This window comes from Pinus tabuliformis, chromosome X (genome assembly GCF_031772625.1).
Source record: "Pinus tabuliformis cultivar Carrire ecotype Pingquan chromosome X, CPIR1, whole genome shotgun sequence".
Lineage (NCBI taxonomy): Eukaryota > Viridiplantae > Streptophyta > Pinopsida > Pinales > Pinaceae > Pinus > Pinus tabuliformis.
The window spans coordinates 1241203567-1241223311 of NC_142308.1; positions in this window are offsets into that span (position 1 = coordinate 1241203567).

Genomic DNA, 19745 nt, shown 5'->3' on the forward strand with positions numbered 1-19745 from the left:
AGAAGAGGAAAATATACTTCCTTTGCTAGGATATGTGTGGAGATGGATCTATCAGGAGCTCTTCCAGATGAGGTGATACTGGAAGTTTTTGATGAAGAATGGATTCAATCGGTGGACTATGAGCATATTCCGTTCAGATGTCATAGATGTCATGAACATGGGCATCTTCTCAGAGACTGCCCTCTTGGAAAAATGGAGAATAATAGCAAAACTAATACAATGAAAGACCCGGACAACTTTCACAAGGTGGTCCATAAAGGAAAAGGTGGAAAAAGAGGGCAAAAGCTGCAACAAAAGGACGGACATCAAGGCAGGCAGAACCAGTTCCAAGTTCTGGTAGAGGACGAAGAAAGAACAACAGAAAATCGAGCAAATGAAGGGAGTACGGGTGAGAAGGAGAAGGAAGGAAACCATGAACAAACACAGGAAAATGATAAATAGAAAGGAATAATGATGAGTGATACAAAACCAGAGATGGACCAAGAAATGACTCAGAGTGAAATGGATCTGGAAGAGACGGAACTGCAGGAGACTCTAGAAAGAGAAAACCTAGATCTGGAAGGGTTCTTAATTCAAGGAACATCTGTTGGGGTTGAATCGTTACCCCAGGAAGAGCTCAATAGAATACAGCAGCTGTATTTATGGAAAACTCAAGAAAAGGGTCTGGAGAGGGAAAAAAATAGGAACAGGCCAAGTAGTGAAGGAGTGAAGACGATAAAATCTACTCCAGGATTAGCACCCAGAAACCCAGGAAAAAAGAGAGGCAGAAAAAAGCAGAATGAGCTATTAATGGAATGTGGAAAGCTCATGATAGATTCAGGTAAGATGAAAGATCTTACCAGCTACTCCTTCACAAATATTTAATGATGAAGTTCATTTCTTGGAATATTAGAGGTCTAGGCAGTAAAAGAAAGCAGAGATTGTTAAACAATAGAATGAAACAGGCTGCTCCGGATATAATTTTTATCCAGGAAACGAAATGTTCCATTCAAAAGTTAAGACAACTTCATAGAAAGTGGCTCAATAAATATGAATATCTAGAAGTTAAAGCAGAGAATACAGCAGGAGGTATTCTCACGCTCTAGAACCCCCAAAGAATTGATTTAATTGATGTTGAAGCTACAAGGAATTATTTATCAGTAGTGATTTAGCCTGTTGGGGATAGGAGTACCTATCTAGTCACGAATGTGTATGGCCCTCAAAGAATAGAAGACAAACTCAAGTTCACAGAATCCCTAGTGTATCTCAGGGAAAGACATGTCGGGATACCCTGGATCATGGGAGGGGATTTTAATATGATAAAATCACTTTCTAAAAAAAAAAAGGTGGAACCAGAGCACTTAGTAAAGACTCCTTAGCTTTTCAGATCTTTTCAGATAACATGAAACTAGTGGATGTTGAAACAAGTAATGGCCTCTTCACCTGGAATAACAAGAGAGGAGGAGAGTCTCAGGTAGCATCCAAATTGGATAGATTTATTATCTCAGAGGATCTTATGCTTTTAGATAAGGAAATAACAGCTTGTGTTCTTCCAGTGGGAGGCTTAGATCACTGGCCAATTCAAATGGAGATCCAGGGTATAGGTACCCCCCGGAATAGACCTTTCAGATTTGAGAATATTTGGCTTTCACACCTAGATTTCATTAGTAATATTGAAAAATGGTGGGAAGAAGATCTACAGATTCAGGGAACTAGAATGTTCATGCTTCATAAAAGATTAAAGCACATAAAATTAAGGCTCAAAGAATGGAATAAGAAGAATTTTGGCAATATTTTTGCAGAAAAGAAATTGGTGGAAATTAAAATGCAGGCACTCAACCAAGCTATGATCTCAGAAGGTTTTAATAAAGACAAAAAGGATCTAGTGGAGAAATATCATCAAGATTGGGAAAACTGGTGTAAACGAGAGGAAATTTTTTGGAGACAAAAATCTAGAGTCCAATGGCTAAAAGAAGGGGAGCGTAACACTAGATTTTTTCACAAATCCACCATGGCGAATAGAGCACACAACAGAATATCTTCAATAAAAAAGGAGGACGGACAACTTCTTCAATCCCATGAAGAGATAGAGGCAGTGTTGGTTCAACACTTCCGTGTAATAGCCCAGGAAACTAATCCAGAAAGAGAACATTACATCAGGGATGTAATTAAGCATATACCTAAGCTGGTGACTAGAGAGGACAATTTCAATCTCAACAGACTAGTGACAGAAGAAGACGTGAGTGAGGTTCTCAAAGACATGCAGAATGGCAAAGCACCAGGCCCGGATGGCTTCAATGTAGATTTCTTTAAAGCTTGTTGGAATATTGTAAAAGAGGATATTTTGAATGTTGTGGAAGACTCCAGGATGAACAGAACCATCTTGCGAGCGCTCAACACCTCCTTCATCTCCCTGATCCCTAAACAGGAAAATGCACAGACACCAGATAGGTATAGACCTATAGCACTTTGTAATGTGGTCTACAAAATTATATCCAAGGTAGTGGCCAACAAACTCAAACCTCTGCTTCCTTCTCTGATTTCGGGGGAGGAATCAGGTTATGTTGAAGGTAGACAAATTCTGGATAACATTATTCAAGCGCATGAAGTGGTTCACTCATTAACCAGCACAAGGAAAGCTGGTATGATCTTGCAACTGGACATAGCAAAAGCTTATGACAAAGTGAACTGGACCTATATCAGGAATATGCTAAAGGCTTTTGGTTTTGATCACATCTGGGTAGGATGGGTCATGGCCTTGGTCACCTCTTCCAACTTGTCAATATTGGTTAATGGATCTCCTTCTGAGATTTTTATACCTTCTAGAGGGCTGAGGCAGGGGGATCTGCTTTCTCCCTTTCTCTTCATTCTCATGATGGAAGGTCTTGGTCGGTCTATCAAGCATGCCAGAGTTATGGGTAAAATTCAAGGTCTCACTCTGAAGGAGAATGGTCAGGCTTTGACACATCAACAATTTGTAGATGACACCATGTTACAAGGTATCCCCACTGTCAAAGAGGCTCGGGCGTTCAAACAAATTCTGAATGACTTTGCCATGGCCTCAGGTATGGAAGTCAACCTCTCCAAATCCAAAATATTTTTCTTTAACACCAATATTGCTATTCAGAGAAATATCTCCAGAATTTTAGGCTTTCAGAGGGATTCCCTCCCTTCAAAGTACTTAGGAGTTCCTCTAACTGCGAAACCCTTGCACAAGAGCATTTGGGAACCCTTGATCACCAAAATGTAGGACAAAGTCAGAAAATGGACGAGCAGATCTTTAAATCTGGCTGGCAGACTAGTGCTGACAAAGGCTGTGCTCCAATCAATTCCAATTTTCATGCTTTCAACACTACCTACCCCCATAGGAGTCCTGCAGCAATTCAGAAACATCCAAAGAGACTTTCTTTGGGGCAGGGAGGAAACTAGGAAAAAATGGGCCTTGGTCTCTTGGGAAAAGATTTGTAAACCCAAGAATCATGGGGGCCTAGGCTTAGATGACCAGGAGATCCTAAGTAAGGTTCTAGGGGCCAAAATTTGGTGGCATTGGGTTAAAAATCCCAAGGCGCAATGGGCAAGCATATGGAAAGAAAAATATGCCAGCTCTTGGCATCACACTGACCTCATAAGGATGTCTGGAAACATAAAGGGCTCTGCTATCTGGAACAAAGCCTGGGAGAACAGAGGTTTAGTTCAAAGAAATAGCTTTTGGGAAATTAGAGAAGGAGACTTGGCTCTTTTCTGGGAGGACAAATGGCAACAAGAACCACGATTGTTAGAAGAGGATTTTCTGAACCTAAAGCAGGAAACTGACACCCAAGGTTTAAAAAAAGTGAAAGATTTTTGGGATAATACCCACAATAATGGAAAATGGAGGATATGGAAGAAGATAGATTGCAGGAATGACAAAATACTGAATTCAAAGGCAGAGGCTCTTGGAAAAATGTTGGATCAAAGGATGATCTTGGTTTCTGAAGGGCAGGACCAACTCAGATGGGGAAACAACAACGAAGGCATCTTCAATATCAAGGAAGCAAAAAGTATTCTCCTTGAGCTGGTTTCCCAGGCTCCAAATCGAACCTGGCTGAACCTTTGGAAACATCAAGGTTGGATGAAGATCAAACTCTTCATGTGGTTGGTTCAGCACAGGAAAATCTTGACTTGGGACAACATTAGAAAGAGAGGCATGTTAGGACCTTCCATCTACCAGCTCTGTGAAGCCTAAGAGGAAACTATGGAACATCTTCTCAACAGCTGTAATTACACTTCCAAGCTTTGGGATGCTTTTGCCAACATTTTTCAACAGTCTGACAGGGACAAAGAGAGTATTACAAACACCCTAAACAGATGGAGGAGACACTTTTCAGATAATGAAGTTCTCAACCTAGCTTGGGCTCTCATGCCAAGTTTTATTATTTGGAATATATGGAAAGAAAGGAACAAGAGAATCTTCAAAAATGAAAAGATTCACGCTCTTAGCCTGTTTGATCAGATCTTAAAACAGATCAAGGAAACGGTCAGCTCATTAATCAGGAATCTTCCCAAAATTCCTCCCTCAGGAGCTGACCTATGAACTCTCAGGCTGTTAGGCATGCAGGGGATCTTCCTACCAGACCAGAACAGAACAGTAAACAAAAAGGTTTCTGAAAAGGAGTATTGGCAACCTCCTCCAAGAGGCTTTTTGAAATTCAATGTCGATGGGGCCTCAAAAGGTAACCCTGGTATAGCTGGCTATGGGGGGGTTCTGAGGGATGAAGCAGGTAACATCCTCTCCCTATTCCACTGTCATTTAGGAAGAGCCACCAATAACATGGCATAATTAATGGCAATGGAGAAAGGCCTAAAGTTTTTGAAGCAGGAGAACTGTCACAATGTGATCATTGAAGCCGACTTGGAGTTAGTTATTAACTCAGTAAAAAGAATTTATTGCGAATCAGAGCCGAAGAAAGTCTCTCAGCACTGGAAATTAATCCGGGTTTTCCAGAGAATTCAGGGTCACCTTCAGGGGCTTAACTCAGTCAGGTTCAATCATGTGTGCAGAGAGGCTAACAAACTGGCGGATTTCTTGGCCAGCTAAGGTGTTAGCTGCAAGGAAAGCAGAGCTCCAATAGGATGGCAAGCAATACCACAAAGCATTTTAAAGACTCACAGTCATAACCTAGCAGAAAAGGAAAAAGAAGTGTTTTGGAACAAACCTAAAAAGGATAGGTCTAGATGATCATTTCTCAGTTGGTTTCTCTCATTTGGGTCAAACAGGTAGAGGGTTGGCCCTGGTTGGTAATGGCAGATAGGATAATCTCTTCTTCAAATATCCCCGGTGTTTGGTGAAAGTTTTTCTCAATCCAAGGAAAAGCTTTGGGGAATAACCGTCGGCAGCGGAGAAGGAGGCAACATCATCCAAATTTCCATAGTCGGGTGATAAAACCGTCGGCCGAGTGGTTTTTAGGCGATCGCACTGCTTTCAAACAAAAAGTGGTTTTGGAGAATGAGCTCCGATACCACACGGAGCCTGACACGTGGAGGAGGGTGGGGACCGAAAACCACCCTCATCGCGCATTAAAGGTCGACAGCATCTGGCCGTGCGATATTCAGCTCAGCCGTCCATTCTCGCAAAGCCGATCAACGATCAGGATTTATCGTGCGGTTTTGTGGGGTCGGGAGGTTAAACATCATGTTTCTTCCAGGAGCGATATGCATATCCGTCGTCAGATTAAGAGAGGAATTTGGACGGCGGTGATCAAAGAGGCAGGTTATAGGATTGTTTTCGCGGGAATTTGTGGGGAAAGCTCACGTGTCCAACTTTTCCCGTTGCTTATTTTTTGTATGTAACTTAAAGAGTTTGGGTGGTACTTTTCCAGGGTGGGTGTGTCTCTTTCCAGTAGGGCTACTTTCTGTTTTGCCTAAGTCCATAGAGTTTGGTGGATGTTTGTATATATTGTAATTTGCTTGCTTCAATGAAATAGAAGGTCCGTCTCTTGATTTAGCAAAAAAAGAATGATGTGTCAAATTTAAAAGTAAATTAAAAAATAATATTAACTATATTCACATTATATACGTTAAGAGAAATGTGTAAAAAATATTATGTTAAATTAAATAATAATAATAAAATATTATGTATTTAAGTGAAAAATGTAATAAAAAAATGTGAGCCAGTGGTATAGTATAAATGGTAAAAGTATGTTTGCAACTTGTGAATGCAAGTGATTGGAAGTTCAATCTCCTGAACATGTATCATCATCATCATTTAAACTTTAAAAAATAAAAATCTAATAAAAAATAAAAATAACAAAAATAATAGTCCAACTCAATTCAATTTGTTATATTTCAATTTTATTTTTAAATTAAAATAATTCTCTCTCAATGTTTATTATGCATATTATAGAAAAGGTGTGTACATATAAAGAAAAATGCAATGATTATATGTATTTAAAGATATATATTATATATATTAGGATGGTTTTAATAGAATTTAAGAAAACAAATAGAGTGTATATATGTGTATTTAGTTATATATTATGATGATTCTAATTGAAATAGAAATAAAAATATTTCAAAAAATGTGAAATATATATAAGTTGTATTTAAATTTTATTTTTAAATTAAAATAATTCTCTCTCAATGTATATTAATCATATTATATTAAAATGTATGTATATATAAAGAAAACTTAACTATATATATTAGGATGATTTTAATAGAATTTAAAAAAACAAAAAGAGTGTATATGTGTCTATTTAAAAAAACAAAAAGAATTTATATAAAAATTGACAAACAAGAAATGTTCTATAATATATTGTAATAGTATATATGGTTAGATATGTAATATTTAATAATAATTTTATAATCTAAATATAGAAAATATTTCTTTAATTTTATAATAATAATAATAATAATTTATTTTCAAGGCTATGACCAAGTTAAGCATTCAATTAATATTTAAAATCCTCTTGTTTGTTTTAAAATCCACATAGCAATTGCTAAAATCTATAAAAGTGTACATATTTTATTTGATAGCTAAAGTCTACATAAGTGTACATCTAATCTCCTAGAAGAAAACACATACTTTTAAATATAAAAAAATTGTATTTTTTAAAATATTTTTAATATCCCTATAAATATCATATTAAACATGAAATTATTAACATTTGTTTATAGTTCATGGTTTATATATCATACACATAACATTTAAGAATGAATAACACTATTCTCTTAAACATAAAAAAAATTGTATTTTTTAAAATATTTTTAATATGCTTGTAAATATCATATTAAACATGACAATATTAACATTTCTTTATAGTTCATGGTTTATATACCATACACATAACATTTAAGAATGAATAACACTGTTTTATTCACATTGTTCTGACTTTTTGTACAAATTATAAGTATAGTTGAATACACTCCATATACATAACAGTCAAGACCAATAAGATTGTTTTATTCATATTACAACACTAAATTTTCAGTACAATTAAGTAGCATTATAATTTCTTCAACCATCTATTATGTTGGGAAGCGATACACTCCATAAAAGGGTTTTGGTTTATTGGAGGGAACCACCCAATTCCTAGCTCTCTTCCATACAATGACCACGACAACCACTCCCCCGAATCCAATCCCATTCCCATCCCTAATGCTGTAAATGACATGTGTTTATTAACTTCATTCAACCATCCCACTTTATTTATAGAGCTTCTTACTTGTGTCTCACTTTGATTGCATGATTTCAAAGGATACCCACATAAGCACTTATTCTTTTGGAATGAAGACACACTAAAAGTAGAAAATTGTGTCCCTGTTGGGATTGGTCCACAAAGGTTGTTAGAAGAAACATCTAGAACCTCCAAAAATGATAATTCAGAGAGTTCTTGAGGAATAACTCCACTCAAATTATTTTTGGACAAGTCCAACTCTTCCAATGTAGATATTGCACTAAGGCATGCTGGTATTTCTCCTCCAAGCTGATTCCCTGATAGATTTAACAATCTCAAGCTACTCAAATTTCTCATGCTCCATGGGATTTCCCCTGTAAGATTATTGTTAGACAAGTCAAATATTGTATTTGTCTCTAACACATATTCTAGGTCATACTCAAAACCTTTCATCCCAATCTCCAAATTGTCATACAATCTATCAAAATTGATATTGAGTTGAGAAGATTGATAGATTACAAATCCCTGAAGCCTCTTGAGATTAGATGGTATTCCTCCACTAAATTTATTATTTGACAAATCCAATACTTGCATGCTAATAAGATTTGAGATCCACTCAGGAATAACACCAGTGAGATTATTATAACCAACACTCAAAACTCTCAAGTCATCAAAACTTGTGATGTTTTGAGGAAGCTCACCTGTCAGTCTATTTTTTCTTAAATCAAATAGCTGAAGCTTGATACAATTGGACAAAGATGTCGGTAGAGTCCCAACAAAATTATTACCAATGCCGAGAAAACATTTAGATTACTGCAATTACCAATGCCTTCAGGGATTATTCCCCCTAGATAGTTTTCTGAAAGATCTATTATCCAAAGAAAAAGCAAACCACTGATACTGTCAGGAATACTTCCAGAAATACTATTATTATATATAGAGAGTGTACGGAGACCTTTTAACATTCCTATAGCTTTGGGTATTGTACCATTCATGTTGTTGGAATGAAGATCTAGTTTCATCAACTGACTCAAATTGCCAATGGTTTCAGATATGCCCCCTGTCAGATTATTTGAGCTGAGAGATAGTAAAAGGAGATCAGGAAGCTGAAATATAGTAGGTGGTATGGTGCCTGACAATTGGTTATTGTCCAAGAATAATTTTTGGAGGGAAATACAATGTCCTAAGGATGGAGGAATGGTGTTTCCTAATTCATTGAGGCAAATACAATGTCCTAAGGATGGAGGAATGGTGTTTCCTAATTCATTGAGCTGTAGAAATAGGTATTTTAACTTATGCAGCAATCCTAAATCCACTGGAATGCTTCCTGTCAAGTGGTTGCTAGAAAAGTCAATAGACAATAGCTGAGTACAATTTCCTAACGTCGAAGGGATGTGGCCACTTAATGAGTTAGATGGGAAGTACAACCGAGAGATATTCGTAATCAAACTCAAAACGGAAGGGATTTGACCAGTGAGATTGTTGTACCCAATGAACAATCCTTGGAGAGATGTGCAGTTGCTCAGAGAAGCTGGAATACCACCACTCAGACCATTGTTGGACAAACGGAGCTGTTCCAGGTTTACCAGATGACCGAATTCCATTGGAACATTGCCCGTCAAGTTGTTCACCGAAAGTCTGATATATCGTAGGCGTGTACAGTTACCCAATGCTTCTGGAATTGACCCCTGGAGCAGGTTAAACCCTAGGTCAAGTATTATCAGCTTTTTAAGATGCCCAAACTCGGGTGGAATAGAACCCCGGAGCAGATTAGAACGGATTCGAAGTACTCCCAACGACTTGAGCTGCCCCAAGCCGGGTGGAATTATTCCTGTGAAATTATTGTAAGAAAGATCCAATGAGCGCAGTAAAGAGAGGTTACCCAGAGATGGAGGAAGGGTACCTTTCAATCCTAATCGAGGAAGGATAATAGCCACCACTCTTCTCGTGGTACGCCTGCACCAGATGCCTTTCCATGAGCATATCTTCTCCGAGTTCTCCATCGTCCAGTTAGACAGCGATCCAGTTGGATCAGATGTAATAGCATTTCGGAAAGATATAAGAGCGTGAAGGTCCCTTTTATCGTGAGCGTTCATCGATGCAGAGATATGATGAGCTTTCTTCAGCATTCGTCCTTTCAAAACGAAACCATCAGAAGCCTGACGTTGAACATACAGATGCTGGTGATCATAATGGCAATCAGTGTCGAAATATGGCTTCCATTTTAATGAGCAATTAATAGAAGCTGCTGTAGCCACATATACCGCCATGAACACAAACAGAACAGCACCTCTCAGTTCCATTTCTCCCTTTCCCATTCCAACTTTCTTCAAAGCCTATGGTGTAGATCAATTATAGAGTTTAGTAAATTTTAATGGAGAGGAGTTGATAATTATAAGCTTAAACTTTCTAATCAAACATTCAAGCTCCACTGTGTGATTCCAAAAATTCAAAGCAAGAAAAATGGATTCCAAAAATTCAAAGAAAGAAAAATGGAAGTACAGTGGACTTAGTTGGAAAATAAGTTGAAGAGAGACACAATACCAAAATTGAAAGAAAGAAAAATGAAAGTATGTGGAGTTAGTTGGGATGTTCATCTTATCTCAAAATCTTTGAGATTTTCTCTGAATATCGAAACAAGTTAAGAGTTTGTTGGCCACCTCCACGATAGACCAGGAATGCAAAGATAGGGAAAACGGGCGTATGCGCTAAGAAAGGCGGAAAAAAGTGGGGAAATTCTTCAACGAGTTCTTGATGCATTCGTACACGATGTATTGAAGCGAGTTCTTGATTCAAACGTGTAATGGAGTGAGTTGGCAATTGTAAGGCAGTCACGTTATACAGAAAGGACGCAGAGAAAGCGAATACGGGCCTATTGACTTGACGAGGGCAAGATAGGCGCGCAGGGGAAAGTGGAGACAATTCTTCAATGAGTTTTTTATTCATTTGATTGATGAAAAGCGAGAAAATGGTGAAGTGACGCAATTCTTTAACAACATCTAGAAGGCCCGTGGTCATAGAGGTCATGAGAGGAAAATGTAAAGGATAATAAGAGAACTTATTTACATTCAGTGCATCTCAGCAAATCTTTTTAGAAGTCAAAATTTTTCAAAACGCTACAGCAAAACAGTGACATAGCGCACATATCTATCCTGGAATTTCCATGGAATAGTTCTGCGTTCAATTTTTTTCAATCATGTAGCGTAGTCTAAACGGCTGACGATTTTGCCCAAAAAATACAAAGAGATTTTGACGAAAACCAGGGAAAATGTTTACGCTGGAATCTTGATGTAATGGCTCTGCGTTCAAATTTCTTGAACGGTCTTCGCATGATGGGAAACGCTTCAGCGCTTTATCGTAATTGGATATGAATCGATTCTATCCAAGGTACTCCACTCGTTCATGTGAGTGTTAAGCACTTTCTTTATGATTTAATGTTTCCAGTGCAATCACTTTCATTATGTGTTGTGGGTCATAAGACAACCACTATTTTCAAGACATTTTTTAAAAAAAAAAATATATATATATATATTAAAAAGTTACTTTTCATTTTAGTTATTTTATATTAAAATTTAATATCAATTGAATTGTCTTAAATATAAATTTTGAGACAAAAATATTTTAAAACAAAATTTTATATTTGAGACAAAAATATTTGAAGACAAAATTTTGTATTTAAGACAAATATTCTCAAACAAAACTTTATATTTAATACAAGAGTAGTTTGAGACAAAAACATTTTAAGACAAACACTTTAAGACAAAATTATTTTAGGACAAAAACAATTTAAGACAAAACTTTATATGTAGGACAAAAACAAAAATATTTTAAGACAAAACTCTATATTTAAGAGAATGACCACTTTAGATGAAACATATTTAAGATAATTAACAATTAAGAGTCGTTCATGCTTTTATCTTTACATAGAATGTGTCATCTTTGGGCATGGAGGTTATCTCTTGTCATGCAAAGGGAGGTTTGTTTTGCTTCAAAGGGAAATCTTTGTGAGAATGGGTTGTCCTCACCACATAGACATGTTTCGCACTCATTTCACACACTCTTACATAAGTGTCGCCTTTATCCTCCCAAAGTCTATCATCGGAGTCACACTTGCCGTAAGCTGCCACAAAGATTGTTGCATTAAGTGAAGTATGTGTTATATGTTCTAGATGGTCTATGTTGTATCGTTAAGTGTTCAAGTGTGTGATCATAGTCAACTTTTATCACTGTTCACATCAATTCCATTGATCCCACACTTAGCCAAATTTCAGAGTTTCCCTAGCAACCTAGCCTCATCCAACTTTCCTGAACTGCGCACTTCACATCTGTAACCCTCAAGCTTTTCCCTTGCCTACTGGAACTATGCAATGCACAGAAATCCTAGCCTCCCTTAGCATTCAAAACTGCACAGTGGTTTCCTCTAATGTCCTTCCCTCAGTCGGAACCCACTGTCTCCAGAAACTATGCAGTTTTGTCCCTTGACTACCTAGTTTGCCTTGCATCCTGAAACTGCGTAGATGTGTCCTCCCAAGGCCTCATCCCACAACAATCACTACCTGCTGAAACTACACAATTATGTCTCTCAGGGGCCACGAAGAAGGATGACATGCTAGATGACTCTCAAGGAGCTGAGGAGAAAGATGAGTATACCAAGGAACCCAAGGTATGATAGAATATCGGGACTGCATGAAGACTCCATCTGATGCATAACCCTTTGGAGGGTAGGTATGGAAAATAAAACACATCTTTTGAAATACACCTCTTAGTGTAGCTTAAAGGACTGCTTATCATTGTCGTATCATTCTGTCTTCAATGGCATTCATGGTTGCAAGCACTGAAAGTCATTCCATGTGTTTCTTCTACGTGTCTTGCTCCCTTTCGCTTGTTTATTACATAGCTTAGAAGATGAAGAGTATTACCACTTGTTTATTTAAGCTAGGGAGGTTGTGACCAACATGATCTTATGACTAACCAGGCACGATGCAAGGCATCCTAAGTCGGATGGACGATGTTTGATGATATGCATATAGTCAGTACACTCCCTTGCATTACTCCTTTGCATTAAGCCTTTCTTTGTATCTTGCATGTACCCTCACTGCTTGTCAGATTTGGCTACCTGCTGGTAGTATTCTCTTAGCTCTTTCCTGACAAAGCAGGGGAAGGAATTTCCTTCAACCTAATTTCTTCAAGGCTCTTCATAACATGTATAGAGCTAAGAGAAGGAGATGTTGAATTTCACTATCAAAATATTGAAAACTCTTTGCATGTTTGAATCTATCCAAGTGATTAAGTTGTCGCTCAACAACATTGTTAGTCTTGGAAGACTCAAGAAAGATCACATCTCTAGATACTATAAAATTCTTATTCACTTCATCATAGAGATGGTATGATTTAGAGGTATGAGTACCCAAAGAAATATATTTGTGACTCCTTGCATTGAGTTTGTTTCTCTGTTGCTTAGGTATGAAGGTATAACAAGAGGAACCAAAAACCCTGAGATGTGTCACCGAAGGAATGTGGCCATACCACATTTCATAGGGAGTCTTGTTTCTGATAGCATGAGACTGACACCTATTCTTTATATACACAACACATAGAACCACATCAACCCAAAACCTTATGAACTTAACATGTGAACTATGCCAAGTTCGTAGTGAAAGTAATACATTCCAATGAACTATGTGTTGAAATCTGCAACAAGAAATCCTCAATTTGATTTTTCCTTGATTAAATTGAGAAAATTTGAATTTCCACATCAACAGACCACTTGGATGATGTTAACTTGTGTGAAATGGCTTGTGTCACCTAATTTACTTAGTAAATTCAAGTTGGAGGAGTTAGAGTTCAGTTATGCATATGTGATTGCTAATTTGTAGCAATAAAGGTCAATTATCTCACGTTGTTGTTAGTTAAACTAGTTCCAACTTTTGGAGGAACTAGTGGAAGGTCATTTAAGCAATGGGACTTCATTCAAACTCAATGATCATCCAGTTAACTAATCAATCAGCCCAAAATAGTTGGTGCATGCAGAGAAGTCGAGTTCCCTAATATTGGTGGAGATTCCAAGGCAATTTTAATTTCTTGTAGCTCACAGAGTTGCAAGAACTTACTATAACAATAGTGGAGGAGGTAGCTTGAGTAGGAGATTCTTGTGAATTTGGAGAGGGAATGATTGTTGGTAGCATTAATAGCCTATCAAAAATTTTTTTGCACCACACTTCAATGTTTTATGCAGGGTTTTTGAGGGTGGATAATTTTTTCTAATGATTTTTGGTCATGCACGTCCTCACTAACTATCTTGGGAGGTCTGTAATAGTTCCTTGCATGCATGTCCTCACTAAATATGTTTTGGGAGGTCTGTACTAGTTCCTTGGAAATATATGTTTTTCAAGGATTAACTACTTATGATCTTAGGTGCTCACAACAGTCCGACAGTTTATGACACTCTCCAAATCACCATTCGTGAAAGGATCCAACAAAACGACTTGAGAGGAAGATGAGAATGGCACACTCTTATTGGAACTAGCCTAGAACTAATGAAACTGGTTGGTCCCAATGGTTTTAGAGTTGTACCAGTCTAGTTTGGTGGTTTAAATTAGCTATGGTTGGTCTTGAATTGAACTGACCTTAACTTAAAACACCAAAGTGACTAGTTCTCTATTAAAGTGACCAACTTCGAAGAATGTAGTGCAAGGTATCTAATGACCACCAAATATTAATTTTTTAATAAAAAATTAAAAGGAAAAAAATATCTTAACCCTAGGGCCCTACAAAACCTAACCCTAGTAATTAATGGTAATATTTAATTTTTAAAGTTAAAGTAAAAGTTGAGATTCTCCTTATCTTTCCTTTTTGAAAAGGAAAGATAAGGATAATGTCAGCTTTTACTTGAGTTTTTATAATAACATTAATTGTTTCAGGTTGTTTTAGAGTGGTTCCAACTTCATTCAGTTTGGAGAAAGTCAAATTTTAGATCCCATTCAAAATTTAGCAGGGTTAAACAGTTTTCAGGATTTCAGGATTGGTAGGATTGCAAGGTGTCCATTGGATTCTATGATGTATGATGGTATGGAATTGGCATTGAATCAATAGCACTAGACCAATGTACCTTGATGTTGGTTGCATTGATTTTTGAACTCCTTTGTCATGACACGAGTGTCTCCATGGCTTGAGTGAAGGTGTACATTTTCACTAGGGTCATGACAGAGGGGTTCAACAATCAATGCAACCACAACCAGACACTAGTACCATATGACAAGATTGTAAATTCTAAATTCTAGACTCTCAACTATGTCGCTATAGTTACTCATTAGTACTATGCTTATTTTTGGACTCTAGAGTTCATTTAGAGCCCCTTTGTTGATGTATTATGGTTCAAAGATGTATGTAGTTGGTGTTGTTTTGGTTATATGCACTCCTACTTACTATAAAAATGAGAAACATTATATACACTAGTAATATAGGGGCCTAACAATTTGTGTATAAATTATTTGGATTCACATGGATGAAGATGAATATATATGTTTTTCCCTAAAATTTGAATGTTTTATGTATTTTTTGAATAACCTTTTGCTCATTTTTTTTTTTGGCTCCACTTTGGTTCACATTTTGGGGTTGACCATATGGATGCAGATGAATGTACATGATTTTCCCTAAAATTTGAATGTTTTATGTATTTTTTGAATAGTCAATTTTGGTCTAGTTTTGTTGGCTCTAGTCTGGTTCAAATTTTGAAGTTGACCAGTTTGATGACTGGTCTGGTTTTGATAACATTGAAACAGAAGGCCCATTATTGTACCTCTTCATGACCAATGTTGTTTCCTTATAAATCCTGTCAAGCATAAGTTATCTTCATGGAGAAACAACTGTGGTGAATTAAGAACAAAAGTGTAATTAGTTTCTCATTCAAAAGTATGAAACATATTTTGGGGCTTGTTAACAAAATTATTATCAACCATGGTTTATTTAGAAAATAACATATATTAAACTATATAATGAATTATTAAATTGATAACTATTTAATATGGGTTGACTTTTAGTGATATTTCTATGGATCATCTTATGATGTTGTGGACTATTCAGAAGTCCTGTCACTAGTAAGTCACGTTTTTATGTCTCCTTCTCATGTTTATACAAAATAAAGTAGAGAATGGATGGGAATATTTAATTCATGATACAAAAAATGGGATCACAAATTATCTTAAGTTTACACACAATATATTGACAATGTATCCATGTGAGAAGTACTAGAGCAAAGGGATTGGATCAACCAGGCCTTTTCAATATATGAAAATATTAGGCTTCAAGAGTTCATGTGTTGTAGTGATGGATGCATTAAAGAGGGACAATCAAATTAACTCAAACTACTAGAATGGGATACTGATGGGTGGAGGTTAAGTTGTACCTATTATGGGAGCCTCATCTTTAGTATCTCCTTCGTCTATATGTTCTCCTTAGGTCATGGGAAAATTTCACAAAACTATTTTGAGCGTTAACATTTTTTGATTACATAGTCATCTTGTTTCATTTTACATCTCTTGATAAAACACGTAGAAAAAATCCTGTTGGTGTGTTAGGATTAAAAGAAATTTTTCCTTCCCCTAATATTATTTTTTAACTTGATGAGGTGGAGGATTTTGAGGATGGCATATTATGTTCTTCTAAGAAATGTGAGTAGGACTTTTACTTAGATTCTCTAGGTAAAGAAATTTCTTCATATGTTGTTAGATATGATCCAAGAGGAAAGTATAAATAATTGTGGTTGGATCAATATATTATTTTTTAGCCATATTTTAGAGCGGAATATTTGGAGGAATCAACTTTATGTGTCATTTTTACTACTTCTCCCACCTTGAAAATTTTCGTAGAAAATCCTTAGGATCCATCTTAAGGCCTTAAATGACCACATTTTTGTTCTCAACCTTATTATGGACCTTGATTCCATAATTCACATACTTGTTGATAACGAAAATTTTCCCAACAATAGTTTGTGACTCTCGCTAGTATGAGGTCCCAAAGGGACCTCACAAAATTTGGTATGAGAGGACTCTCGCTAGTATGAGGTCCCAAAGGGACCTCACAAAATTTGGTATGAGAGGACCATTCAAATTTTGGCTCAACTCCCATGCTTAGTTGTGTGTAAGTACTATGAGATGTGTGTGATCATTACAATGATGGGTGCACCTATTGGGCTAGTAGTTATACTGAATGCAAGAATGCAAGAATTATAACCTATTTAAAGGGGAAAATTGATGAGAAAATTTGAGGTGATGGACTCGTAGAAAATTACATATATCCACATTTAAGGATTGTTTATTATAAACCTAGAAGGCATTGCACACTTAAATTATCAAAACAAGACATATAATAGTCATTGACCAAACCAATAAGTACCCAATGTAGAAGGCAACCAAATTGAAACCAAGTACAAGGGATGATACTTCCCAAGGATCAAACATGCAATTATTCTTCTCCAACAAGTCCTTATTAAGTACCTCTTGAATCTGAAATCCATTGCAGGCGGTTGTCAAATTCGTCAGCTAGTAATTGAGGAGAACGTTAAGAGTATATAGCCTATCCATTGGTTCTCAGTGAATTCTTCAAAGAAATCTCTTTAGAAAGTCATGTGACATGTTGCTCTTGAATCAAGCAACCAATAATCTTTCCATGAAGCAAGTGAAGCATTAAATAAGTCTTCAATTACTCCAATGTTGCAATGTGCCACAAGATAATGAGAAGATTCAAATTCTTTTCCTTTCACTTTACCAGGTGTTTTACCATGTTCAATGAAGGATTGTTCAATGTTGCTGCCATAGGTAGTGCACCGATGCAATAAACTTATGATACCAAACAACACACAATGATGAACCAACACATGGTGATGAACCAATGAACTAGCTAGACATCAATGCAGATTATAGGGGTAGCATTCCAACATAGAGAGCATTGAATGCACCAAACAACATGGTTCAAAACCATTAAAAAGGACTCACCACAACATTTAAACAACCATCCAACCATCCATACACACGACTTGTAAGCCTATTTAGAACTTAAATAATACTTAGGATTAGCAAGGGTTATGAACAAAGTAATATATATGCCACAACTCTTTTATAACAGTGTTCATTTTTAACAACTCACATTCTAATGCATACCAATCCAACACATTTCAATGCAGGGTTTGCATGCAACAAATCAACATTGTTGCAGGAGAGCACACACCATTGAAAGAATCAGTCACAATTTGTAGGAATTCTAGGCACAATTCAATGGTCTTCTAAGGACTTCAAATGACCTCACATGGAATATACACTAGGGGCACATGCTTGGAATAAGCACATAGCTATATAGAGTGCAAAGGGATAGAATATAGAATGAAATAATGGTAGGGAATATGTCAATGAATATGAGTTACAAGAGGAGAGAGTTGAATTGGGACCTATTGCTCTGATACCATGTCAGGCCAGGTTTGTAACTCTGAATCAAATTGTGTTTTGCATTAAAAGAGAATATGAATATATACAAGGAGAGAGAGACTATTGGGTTTCATCTCCCAATGTCTCTTCGTCTTCTATCTTCCTTTATTTTTTTCTATTTAGAATATTTACATAAGTTTTCCTAATCCCAAAGATTGGGTGTCAACATTTCCAATATTTGTGCTCAATCCAAATTCCTCTTTGGCATGCCTATACTAAGGCTGTAAATGCACCTCATCACACAATTAGTATGTGATCTATTCACCTATATGGTCCTCAAATCATTCTAACATCATATCATCCACAATATTCATCTGAACTTACTGTGAAAGTCATGTGCATCAGCTATCATCTCCATGGATATAATCGTGTCCTCCAAGATATCCTCAATCTTATCAATGCGCCACTTTAATACTGCTAATGTCTCTCAATTTGTAGTGTTAGGTCATTCAACTACTTCTCTCCTTGTCCATTTGTGTTTGATGCCACTAGTTTCCTCTATTACTGAGTCACAAGGAAGACACTTGCGCACCTACCGTCATCATCCTACTCACAATAGGCACCAAGTGTGGGCTTAGGCATGAAATGATAGCCAAATAGTCTAAGTGTGAAAGGGCGACTACCTTCTTTAGGAAGAAGAGTTCAAAACTATAGACGATGTGAGGTCGTGGTTTCGATTCTCATCAAAACAACTTCAAGATCACCATTATGGAGTGAAAAAGGGAATGGAGAATATGTGCTTCTTTCTTAAGTGACAATGAAGATAATATATTTTTTGATGTCGTTATGAAGTAGGTTCATCGGTCTGAGAACCATTTGGTGGACGGTGAGGAGCAGTGTACTTGTGCTTTCAAGGTATTATGTCAAGTTGGTCCAGTTGCAAATTGAAGGACACTTTTGCAAGAACATTTTCTAAGTGGAGGAAAATAGAATTAGCCTCGAGGACATGGCCTAGTTGTAGGAAGTAAAATATATATATATAGAGCGAGAGAGAGAGAGAGAGAGAGAGAGAGAGAGAGAGAGAGAGAGAGAGAGAGAGAGAGAGAGAGAGAGAGAGAGAGAGACAAACTTCAAAGGAAGATCAACACGACTAGGGAAGAGAACAAATGATGAAGTATTTGACAATCCAGGGTTGTCATCACAATCTAAGGAAAAAGAGTAGAAATGTGAAGAGGCGTTAAATGCGATAGAGAATATTTTCAATAATTATGAGGTCTTTCTCCAAGAAAGAGTTGCGAGTGATAATGAGCTAAAAGGTTGACCCATAAACTAATATTTCCAACTATTCACATAGAAATACTATCCTAAAAAAATGGCATATTGAGCAAAAACAACTAGTCCTCAAGAGAAAATGATATATACACATGAAATATTCCCTTCCACCTCATGCAACATTTCTATTCTCACATAATCAAAATATCCAACATAAAATTGCACCAAAAAAATAAACTACTACACAAAAGGAGGCTTTTAAAACATTTATTTAAGACAAAAATATCCTTTTATCTTTAAATTAAAATATTGTCTCAACTTATTCATTTTTTAATTATTATAAATTAGAAATGGTGGTTTACTTATTTGTCTCAACTTATAAATGTTTCCCTCAATTTTTCTCCCCTCTTGGCATGACGGT